The sequence below is a fragment of the Cupressus sempervirens genome, chromosome 2 (assembly GCF_028749045.1).
Source record: "Cupressus sempervirens isolate cs-2001-9-10 chromosome 2, ASM2874904v1, whole genome shotgun sequence".
Taxonomy (NCBI): Eukaryota; Viridiplantae; Streptophyta; class Pinopsida; order Cupressales; family Cupressaceae; genus Cupressus; species Cupressus sempervirens.
Genome location: NC_143119.1, coordinates 770275473 through 770286125, shown reverse-complemented (window position 1 = coordinate 770286125; position 10653 = coordinate 770275473).

The window sequence follows — 10653 nt, the reverse complement described above, 5'->3', positions numbered from 1 at the left end:
GCAGATACACCTTCTTGTAAGAAGAAGAGGAGACACAAAAAACACTTTCACCACCTCACATTGTTATGGGTATTGATTCCATGAAAGTGGATAGTATGTACATAATTGTGGATACTAAGGAGAATCCTTTTGCAGCATTTGGCCAATCCATTGTTGGCAATAATACTACTTATAAGGAGAACAAGCAGAGAAGAAAGCAAAGGAAACAAGGAGAACAAGCAGAGAAGAAACTTAAAAAAGAAGACAAAAGAAATGAGATAGAAGAAAAGAAAAGAAGAGAAGAAGTAGAAAAGAAAAGGAAAGAAGAAGAAGAGAAGAAGAAAATAGAAGAAGAAAATAAGAAGAAACCTAAAGTGGATGAAAAGAAAGATGTTGAGAAAAATAAGAGAGTAGAGGAAGAGAAGAAAAAGGCAGTTACACTTATTCCTACTAGAGCTTCATCAGTAACAACAGTTGGAATATCAAAAATAGTATCTATTCCATCTAATGATGAAGATCAAAAAGGGTTGATGAGCACTTTGAGTAAGTTATTTGAGAAGAATAAATCTATAATTTCTTTGGAGAAGACATTAACTGAAGTCTTGGATGAGATGTAGAGGATAGTTACCACAACTGTAGCTATTCTAGACTTGCAGTCGAAGGCCATGGAGTTGGTGAAAACCTTTGATAAGGAATTTACAACCCTATCAGAAGTAGCTTTAGCACAACCTCAAGTTACTCATGATGCAACTCTATTCAACACTGTTTGTACCAATGTGCGCAATGATATGAAGGCACTTGATGGAAACATCAATGGATTGAGAAATCATATTGATGAGGGAAAAAGATTGTATGGACAATGTGCATAGTTATACAAGTATCTTGCAGACCAAGAGAGTTAGATTAAAGGTAAGACAAGTGAGCTTGAAACACTCATTGTCAAGTTACAACTCCTAGAATCCAGAATTGAAGACTATGGAGCAGAAGTGGAGAAGATACATGGCATGATTAGAAACTTGGAATCTGAGAAAGAGAAAGTAGCAAGGACATTCTCTAATCTTAGAGAAATTTTGTTGTTTAAGATCAACATTTTGCAGAAACAACTTGAGGAATGTACTACAACTAAGGCTTCTTATGACAAGTTTGCCTACATTGATTGGAGCGCAGTTGAAGTGGCATCCTATGCACTTTGCGCACTAATCAGTATCATAGAGATAGTGCAGGAGAACTGGAAGAAATAGATAGAATGACTAAAGGTCGTATATGCAAATTTTTTTTTTCTAGAATTACAGGTTGATCAACAACATATCAAAGTTTTGTGGATACGATTTTTAACACCTTTGCGATTGATGTCAAAGGGGGAGAATATTATGTAGAAGGAAAATTGTATAGATGTATATGTATATGTAAGGGGGAGCTTATGCATGTATCAATGTAAGGAGTGATAAGGAATGTAATGATCTATCAAAACATGAATAAAATTGCTATGTTTTGAAGATAATTTTGTAGTTACTTTATTTTTGTTATTGTTATGTATGACATCATTTCGAGACATAGCCAATTTTTCCAAATGTTGCCATCAATGCCAAAGGGGGAGATTATTGGCAATATGGTCTACTAGATGTCTTAATGGTTGTCATTTATGGAAACATATATTTAATATTTTATTTATGCATTTAGATTTAGAAAATTGTCTAAGTGTTAGATAGTTTGCAACAACACAGTAAATAGATGTTAAGTGTGTGGATGACTCATTGAGAGTTAGCTCATGCATAGTTAAGGATAACTTCATGATAGTATCATGATGACGTATGCCAGTGTGCAAATATGCACAGACAATACAATGTGAATTATGATTTAAATACTAGTGTAGGTATTTAACAGTGTAGAATAGAGCATAGCAATGAATTGGATTGTACTACTTTAGGAATTATTTTAGTTACGAAATAATTACTAAGTCATGATGAGCTGACTATGTGGATAATAATCCATAAGTTATTTTGTATTATGTCAAGTGTGTGAACACATGAAGGTCGATCAAACATAATTTTGTGAATATGCGAGGTATTAGTAACGATCTTATCTTGTGAAGATAAGTGTGCTATTGATGATAGACAAGCAAGTGTTAAGTGATATGCGAACTATTGTATGAACAACCTGATAGGTATGCGAGCCTTATGTGATGCAAATTCTGATGTATGATCAGAACAAGTGTGAAGTACAACAAACAAAAAGTATTGTATGTATATTTATTCTTGTGAAGAATTGAATTGTATTATTGTATGTTAGGGTAGTGGGCTCTTCTTGCATACATTGTATTTGTTCTACCAACTCCTAACAGAGTTGAGGCTTTTAACAAGGCCTAGTATGCTAATAGGGACTCGAGACACTATATGTACTTCATAGATTCCTAATAGGGTCAATATCCTTAATAGGATCCTTTTGTTTAGTGAATCATCTAGTGGGTATCATCCCCACTAAGGTTTTCACTTGGCTTGGGTTTCCATAGTTAACAAATAATGGTGTTATGAGTTATCTATGTGGATGGTTATATTTACTATTCAACATTGTTGGTTTACTTTCATATGCAAGTTATTAAGTAATTAACAATATTCAGGTGTGGGCAAAAGTTTGTAGAATATTGATTCACCACCCCCCTCTCAATATTATCTATTTCTAATAGGAAGACACCCTTTTGAAGAGGATGAAGATCCTATCTTGGAATGTCAGGGGATACAATGCCCTTGAAAAAGTTTGTTTGATCAAGAGAGGCCTTGATCAAGTGGGACTGGGTGTGGTCCTTTTGCAGGAAACAAAGCTTAAGGGAGAAGATGTTGTAGGAGTTAAAAGATAATTTGGAAAATGGAGAAGTCAATGGGCAGGAGTCTTAGGGGGTTTTAGTGTGTTATGGAAGGAGGACTCAGTCAATGTGGTGGTGATGCAACAAGAGAACAACTATCAATGGTTAAGGTAAGGTCAAAACAACTTGAAGTGGAATTTAATGTGATAAATGTTTATGGTACTGTGCAAAGCAGGGACAAAAGAGAATTGTGGAAATCTTTAACAGATGTATTAGAGGCCTTGCAAGATGAGATATCAGTATTAGGAGGTGATTAATTTTCTATTGTTTACCTAGGGGAAAAAAAGAGGAAGAGGTTGGAGAATGGTAAACTAGGAAGATTTCTCAGCCTTTGTGACAAAAAATGGTCTAATGGATATCCCCTTTAAGCAAAGAGAGTTTACATGGACAAATAGAAGGCCGAGGTTTGTAAATATTGTTCAAAAACTGGATAGATTTCTAATGTGGGATGACTGGACTCAGGTTGATTGGATGGTTGAAGGTAAAATTTTACCTATACATGGTTCAGACCATTTCCCTATTGGGCTTAGAATTCAAGAAGATTCTTCACTAGATCGATGTCCTTTCAAATTTGGAGCAATGTGGTTGAGGGCAGATTGTTTTAAAGATTTGGTAGAGCAGTGGTGGAGAAATGCTCCAAATTATTAAGAAAATAACACCTCTATTGTTTTTAGAAAGTTACAATTCATAAAGGAGAAGTTGAAGGTTTGGAATAGGGAATCCTTCCAATATATTTTTTAGGCAAAAAGTTGAGTTGGAACTTTCTTTAAAAGAACTAAATGATAGAGTGATTCTGTAGGGTGTGGAGGAGGAGGACTTTTAGGAAGAGAAAAATGAAAAAGTAATATTAGGAGATCTTGTCCAGAGAGGAAGTGTTTTGGTGACATCAATCTAGAGGGATACGGTTGAATGAAGGGGATAGAAACACTAAGTTCTTCCATAATTCAGTAAAAGTCAGAATAACTCATAATAGGATTTTTTCTATTTAAAATTTAGAGTGGCATTTGGTGAAGAACCCAACAGAGGTAAAGAGGGAGGTTGTTTCCTTTTTCCAAAATAAGGGAAGGCTAGATGAAGAAGGAATGAAAGCAGAGGTTAAAGTTTTGGAATGCAATCCAAATTGTGTTTCAGAGGAACAAAACAAGATGTTGTTTGCAATAGTGACAAAGGAAGAAGTTAAAAGTGCTCTTTGGGTGTTAAGAAAGGATAAAAGCTCTGGGCTTGATGGGTTTATAGGAAGGGTTTATAGACTTTTCTGGGATTGTTTGGGGCAAAAAATTTGTTAAGTTGTGGAGGAGTCTAGACAAGGGGGGTTTGTTTTGAAAGACTTGAAAACACCTTTATAGCACTGGTGCCAAAAAAGGATGCATGTAGAACTACTAGATGGATTAGGTGGGTTGAGGGTTGTATTAGTTCTGCAAGGTTCTTTGTTCTTGTGAATGGAAGTCCACAAGGTTTTATTGAAATGGGGAAAGACATTAGATAGGTAGCTAGACAACAGAAAGCGCTCTATGGCTCTTTCCAAAACCATCGACTCTACTTTTTGCTTCTTTGCCTGATGCTAGGAGTGATGGAGGTGGTGAAGTGAACAATAGGAGAGTTGTTTCAAAAGTTGATCCACCATTGGAAAATAAATGTGGATATAACTGCAATGGTGATGGTGTGGAGGCTAGAATTGGCCTTCTTAGAAGTAGAGGTCAAGTAGGTGTTGAAATCATTATTTCCAAAAGACCTAATTATAGGGGTTGAATCCTGTTAGAGTGGGCATGGTCGAGGATGGGATTTAATTATAGTGAATTTTTTGAGGATGAAATAGAGGGGGAGGTGAGAGGAAAATTTGGTTTCATCTGGTGGCCAAACAGTGTGAATAAGGAAGCCTAGGAGGAAAAAATCATAGTAGAATGACTCAAATTGGTGGAGGAAATTCACTCTTTCTAGGAGAGGGTAGGAAGAAGGGTTAGAAGTTTTCAAGTTCCTCACCTGCGCCATTGTCTCACTGCAGGTTGTTGTAAAGGGTGAATGGTGGTGAGGGTGGTCTTTCCAATGAAGGTGTAAGGGGAAATAAATAAATGATCAAATTTTTCTTTTTGCCTTTTGCCTATAGGAAAATAGTCCTACATTTTTTGCAAAGGGGACGATGGAAGTTTTTGGTGTGTAAAGCTTCTATTTAAGAAGATATGGGATAAAGCATTCAACAAAGAGAAGGGAATGAAAAAAAAAAAAATGTTGAAAACCATGGCAAATTGTGGATATGTTCCAGATAAGAAAGAAAATTTATGAGGAGGGGAACAAACTTAAGAAACAAATAGATCATGGAGAAACCTAGAGTGAGGAAGGATGCTAAAGGTGTGATGAAGGTGAAACAATTTCTGTTAAAATATGAAGGGCCAATGTAGTTTTGTGTCACAGATTGAAACTAGGGCTTTGATCAAAGTCAAATCATGTAGAAAGTTGATATAAAAATCTTAGTTGTTTTTGAAAGAACTTCATACAACGAGGATAGTAGGTGAAGCATATATGCTCATTTAATGAAGTTTATAAATGTAGTATAACACAAGATATTTTTTGGTGTGTGATGGCTAAATTTAAATATTAGCTTGTCTATGTAACTATGCAAGTTTATTAATAAAATATCTTATTATCGACAAAAAAAAAACAAAAAAACCCAAGACGTAATTAATAGTATTTTTATTAATTTAAATAATAATACTATTTTGATTTCATTATTCAACTCCTAAATTAATTATTATGAAATTAATTAAATAGTATTATGCCAAAATTGGAACTTTAATTAAATCTTCTATTTAATTAATTTCTCAATTAATTAAATACAATTTTTAAAAAAAATTATTAATTTTTTTTGTTAAATCAAATCATTTAATATTCTCTTAATTTAATTAAATTATAATTGAAAATCACAACAAACCCAAAAACCTAAATAAGAAAACCCATTTTAAAGATATAATACTAAATCAAGCTCAAGGATCAAAATCTTGATTTCATGTGACTTGACGAATTCAAAAGGGTAAATAACTTAAATACTCGTGCTATATTTTAGGACAATTGGCTTAGGTTTAGGATTTGGACTCGGAACTATCTCTCCTCTTTACCATTGAGATACTATGATAGGGCACACTCATCCTAGCAATTCAGGGAAGTCGATGCCTGATACCTGCAATTTGCATAAAAGCCAAACATGTACATATGCATATATATATCTAAACTAAATAGGAAATGGTAGGGAGTGGTACATCGTGTAGATCTCGACTAACAGGTGACTATGACTCCCTCCCTCAACCACATCAGAAACATGAAACATACATATACACCATGCACACACAAGTATTAGGTAAGTAACCATGAATCTTATATATAAATCATCCATCTAACTATCATCATGAAATAACTGAAATCACTATATGAACATACAAAGCATCATTATCGAAATAATAAACATGGACAAATGAAATAATCCAATATCAAGTGGGATATCAAATATATAACTAAGTATGAAATAATATCCAATCAAATTAGGTAATCTAGTACCACTAAATCATAAAACATAACCATAAAGCTGGCCTAAGAGAATTCGACAATATAACATGAAAAGTAAACTAGGGTTAGGCATTACAAATGACAAGTTATCCATTAAGCTACTTATTGATAAAATAATAAGATTCAATAAGGAGCATGCTAATATTTGCATGCATGGCAGTATAATTAGTTTGTCAATGCACCCTTTTTATAAAACTAATGTAGTTTTTAGAATAATTTTATTGATAATGAAAATATGAAGAAAGAGATGGGCTCGCATATAAATATGGCACGTGATTTCATTACAATACTATTAAAGACATCATTACAGATATGGACAAATCTCATGAAGAATTTTTTATAGTTGATCTTGTATTAGATTGGAAGGATGTAGATGTTTTTAGTAAGAGTAGGTATGCCTAAATTTATAATATAATCAATAGTGCAATTAAGTTGTGTGTAATTGTGGACCATTTTTCTATGTTTAAATCTATATTATAACATTTTGTACATAAGCAATGAGTATCTAGACAGATGCTTCACAAATGTATGTGTTGAATGATGTCTTTCCAATTATTATGTATCTAATCAATATTTAAATGTAATAAGTTCTTATACTAATGATATTAGATTTTAATATTTGTATTTTTATACATAAATATTTTTATATGAAGTTATTTTATTTATTTATTTCTATGTTATTTGTAATTAATATTTCTTAAAAAATAAAGTAAATATTTTTAATAAATTAATAAAAGTATTATTTATACATTAAAATATCTCATTCATTTACTTAAGAATGATAAATTAAATAATATTAATAGTAAAAATTTTATGCACACTTACACATTTTTTATATTTGTGTATATATACACATAGTATGTTTCATATTAGGGGCACCATACATGCCTCAACTTCTACTTTCTAGAGCCCCAAAATAAAGTACTATTATATTGATTATAGTATACCTACCTCAGTAAGCATATGAGAGACATAATGTAGGCCTAAGGTTATACCATGGAAACCATATCCACTAAGATTATAGACTACTTGAAAAAAATTAGTAGGAGTAGTAGTAGTAGTAGTAGTATATATATATTTATATAGGCCTAAGGTTATACTATGGAAACTATATCCACTAAGATTATAGACTAGAAAAAAATTAGTAGTAGTAGTAGCAGTAGTAGTAGTGTGTGTGTGTGTGTGTGTGTGTGTGTGTGTGTGTGTGTCTATATGTATGTATGTATGTATGTACACACACACACACACACATACACACACACACACACACCCACCCACAACCTCACCCTAACAATTCATTAGAAGCAAATATATATTTTATGTTTGTTACCAAACAATCTTGCTTTGTAGGAAATCATCACGACAACTTGAATGGTCCTTTAGAAAGGTAGGTGGCAAATGATCCCAATGAGATGTCCTAAGTGTGATTTCCTCCATCTTTCCCTCTCCAACATGAAAACCTATCTAACCCTCCTCTAATATAACTTTGTAATTGATCATCTCTTTGTTCATCCTCAAGGCTAAACATCAAGTTTAGGAAGAAGAAACTACAATTCACCAGTTGCCTAAACTGAGGGATCATGATAATGGAACTTCTAAGATATTTGGAAACCTCTTATGGATGCCTACATATGATATAAAAGACTTCTACCAATAGAGTACCCATTTTATCGTTGGTCTATTTTGCATAATTTTATCCAACTCACCCAAAAAATTCTTATTTACTAATTTCTTATAAAGTCCACAAGTCATCTTCTTTGTTTACTTGCATCTAGTATGGAAGCCAAAAACATTGCCACTATGTAAATTGAAATCATGTTTGTGGTCAAACTAGAGATAGTTCTTTCTTGGTGTTATTTTGTTAACATGCATAACAAGACAATAGTTCATGTCATTGATATTAATATACTCAAGTTCCAGATTACTAGGTTGGGGGAGTGGGGAATGGAGGGGGTGAATCAATGATCTGCTAGCTTCAAACTTTAATCACTTCACAAAACTGATTACCAATTTTAGATCTAACATTTAATCATTCATTCCATTTTAACTTTTGAAACTAACCAAAAGGAAACTCATAAAAGAATCCACAAAAGTAATGCAATAATAACAAGATTTTTAGGATGGAAACCCTAGGTCGAGGGGAAATAATAATAATGGGAATTGATACCCACAAATACTTTGCACTCTTTTGAAAATAATAATGATAAAGGATTGGCCCTATTAGGAGCTTACAATGATGACTAGTTATGGACATACCTTGTTAGGAGTTACCTTGTTCAGGGATTTTCCTTAGACCTATTAAGATATCTACTTTGTTTAAAGTTAATTGATTTTCTAACTCAAATTAATGAGAAACCCCGTTCAAGGAATTAATATTAGATAATGCTAAAGATCCTGCTCACCCTATTAGAAGACCTTGTTAGAGACATTTATCTTGATAACCTTTTAGGATTAATGAAAAAGAGTGATTTAAGAAATAACACTTTAATATTGTTTTAATAGATTATTTTCAATTGACCATCTACACCTACTTGTAGAGTTTTGTTGACTAATGGAGGTATAAATATGATAAACAAGATACTAAGAGGGGGGGTGGGGGGCGGGGCCAGGCGGATGGTGGGTGTATTAGAATCTTAAACACTTAAAACTTTTCACCAATTCACTCACATCTATCAATAAATTTGTGCATGTAAAACTTGTAATGCAAATTTTTTGTAACATATAAATATGATCTATCACATGCATGAAAATTAACACATGACACAATATTTGTTACCCAGAAACCCTCCAAGGTGAAGATAAAAATGGGGTGGGAATGCCACCCACAAATGCTCACTACTGTAGTCATAAAGTTAATCATAAAATATGATTTACCCTGTGAGGGGTCTACCTTGTTGAAATCTTAAGAGACTACTAGGTCTTACCTTGTTAGAGGATTTAACACTTACAACAAAGTAAGGACTCTATTAGGAGATTTTACAAAGATCTGTTAAGACCACTTTGTTAAGAGACTTATCTTGATTCAATTCGGTTTGCTCTGTAAGATGATTTTGAGTCTGCTCCTAGCTAATTGATCCTCTCCTCTGATATGATATTACTTGTCTTTCCCTTTCAGTTCACTACTATGAATAGCTCACTCGCTCTGTTAAGTGATAACATAACCCTTCACTGACTTCTAATTTGATCTTGATCCTTCACTTTACTTATTGTTCGCTTGCCTACACTTCTCCATTCTTTCTCTTGCTTGATCTCACATACATACTAATGCACATTATGATCTAGGTTAAGATCATCAACACTTAAAAAGTTTCGTAAAGAGTTTTCCAGATGGTTCCATAATAGTCTCTTCATTTGAGTCATTGATCACAAATCATAGGGATGTGTAGTCCACATCATTTATGCTTAAAACTCTTAGTAACAACCTCTACAAACATTAAATGTTCCTTCCATGTTGACTTGAAAACATGTTACCTTAGAATCTGTTCCATTCTTGACTTTTGTGTAAACTTTGCATTGCTTGGTCTTTACTATTTTCTGACACTTGACATTGTTGTTGCTCAGTTTGTATAGTGCTTGACACACACTATGTCACTCGACACTTGGATGCTTGAAACTTGCTTGGTCACTATTGAGCTTGACTCGAATTAAAATACTCGGTGACCATAAACTTACTCGGCTCCTATAGAGCTTGGTACATACTTTCTTATGTACATGACTTGGCCTATGTAGAGTAGCTAGGTCGCATTGATGACCATCTAACTCTACCTTGTAAATGACTAAGTGGTTGACACTAATAGACAATGATGGTTAGAGATACCGATGATCTTCCCCTTGAAATTGGTGGAAAAAATACTTTGTCATATATATATATATGTTCCATTCTTGACTTTTGTGTAAACTCTGCATTGCTTGGCCTTTACTATTTTCTGGCACTCAACATTGTTGTTGCTCGGTCTGTATAGTGCTTGACACACACTATGTCACTCGACACTTGTATGCCTGAAACTTGCTCGATCACTATTGAGCTCGGCTTGTATTAAATACTTGGTGACCATAAACTTACTCAGCTCCTATAGAGCTTGGTACATACTTTCTTATGTACATGGCTTATGTAGAGTAGCTAGGTCACACTGATGACTATCTAACTCTGCCTTGTAAATGACTAAGTGGTTGACACTAATAGACAATGATGGTTAGAGATACTGATGATCTTCCCCTTGACATTAGTGGAAAAAATACTTTTTCATATATATATATAT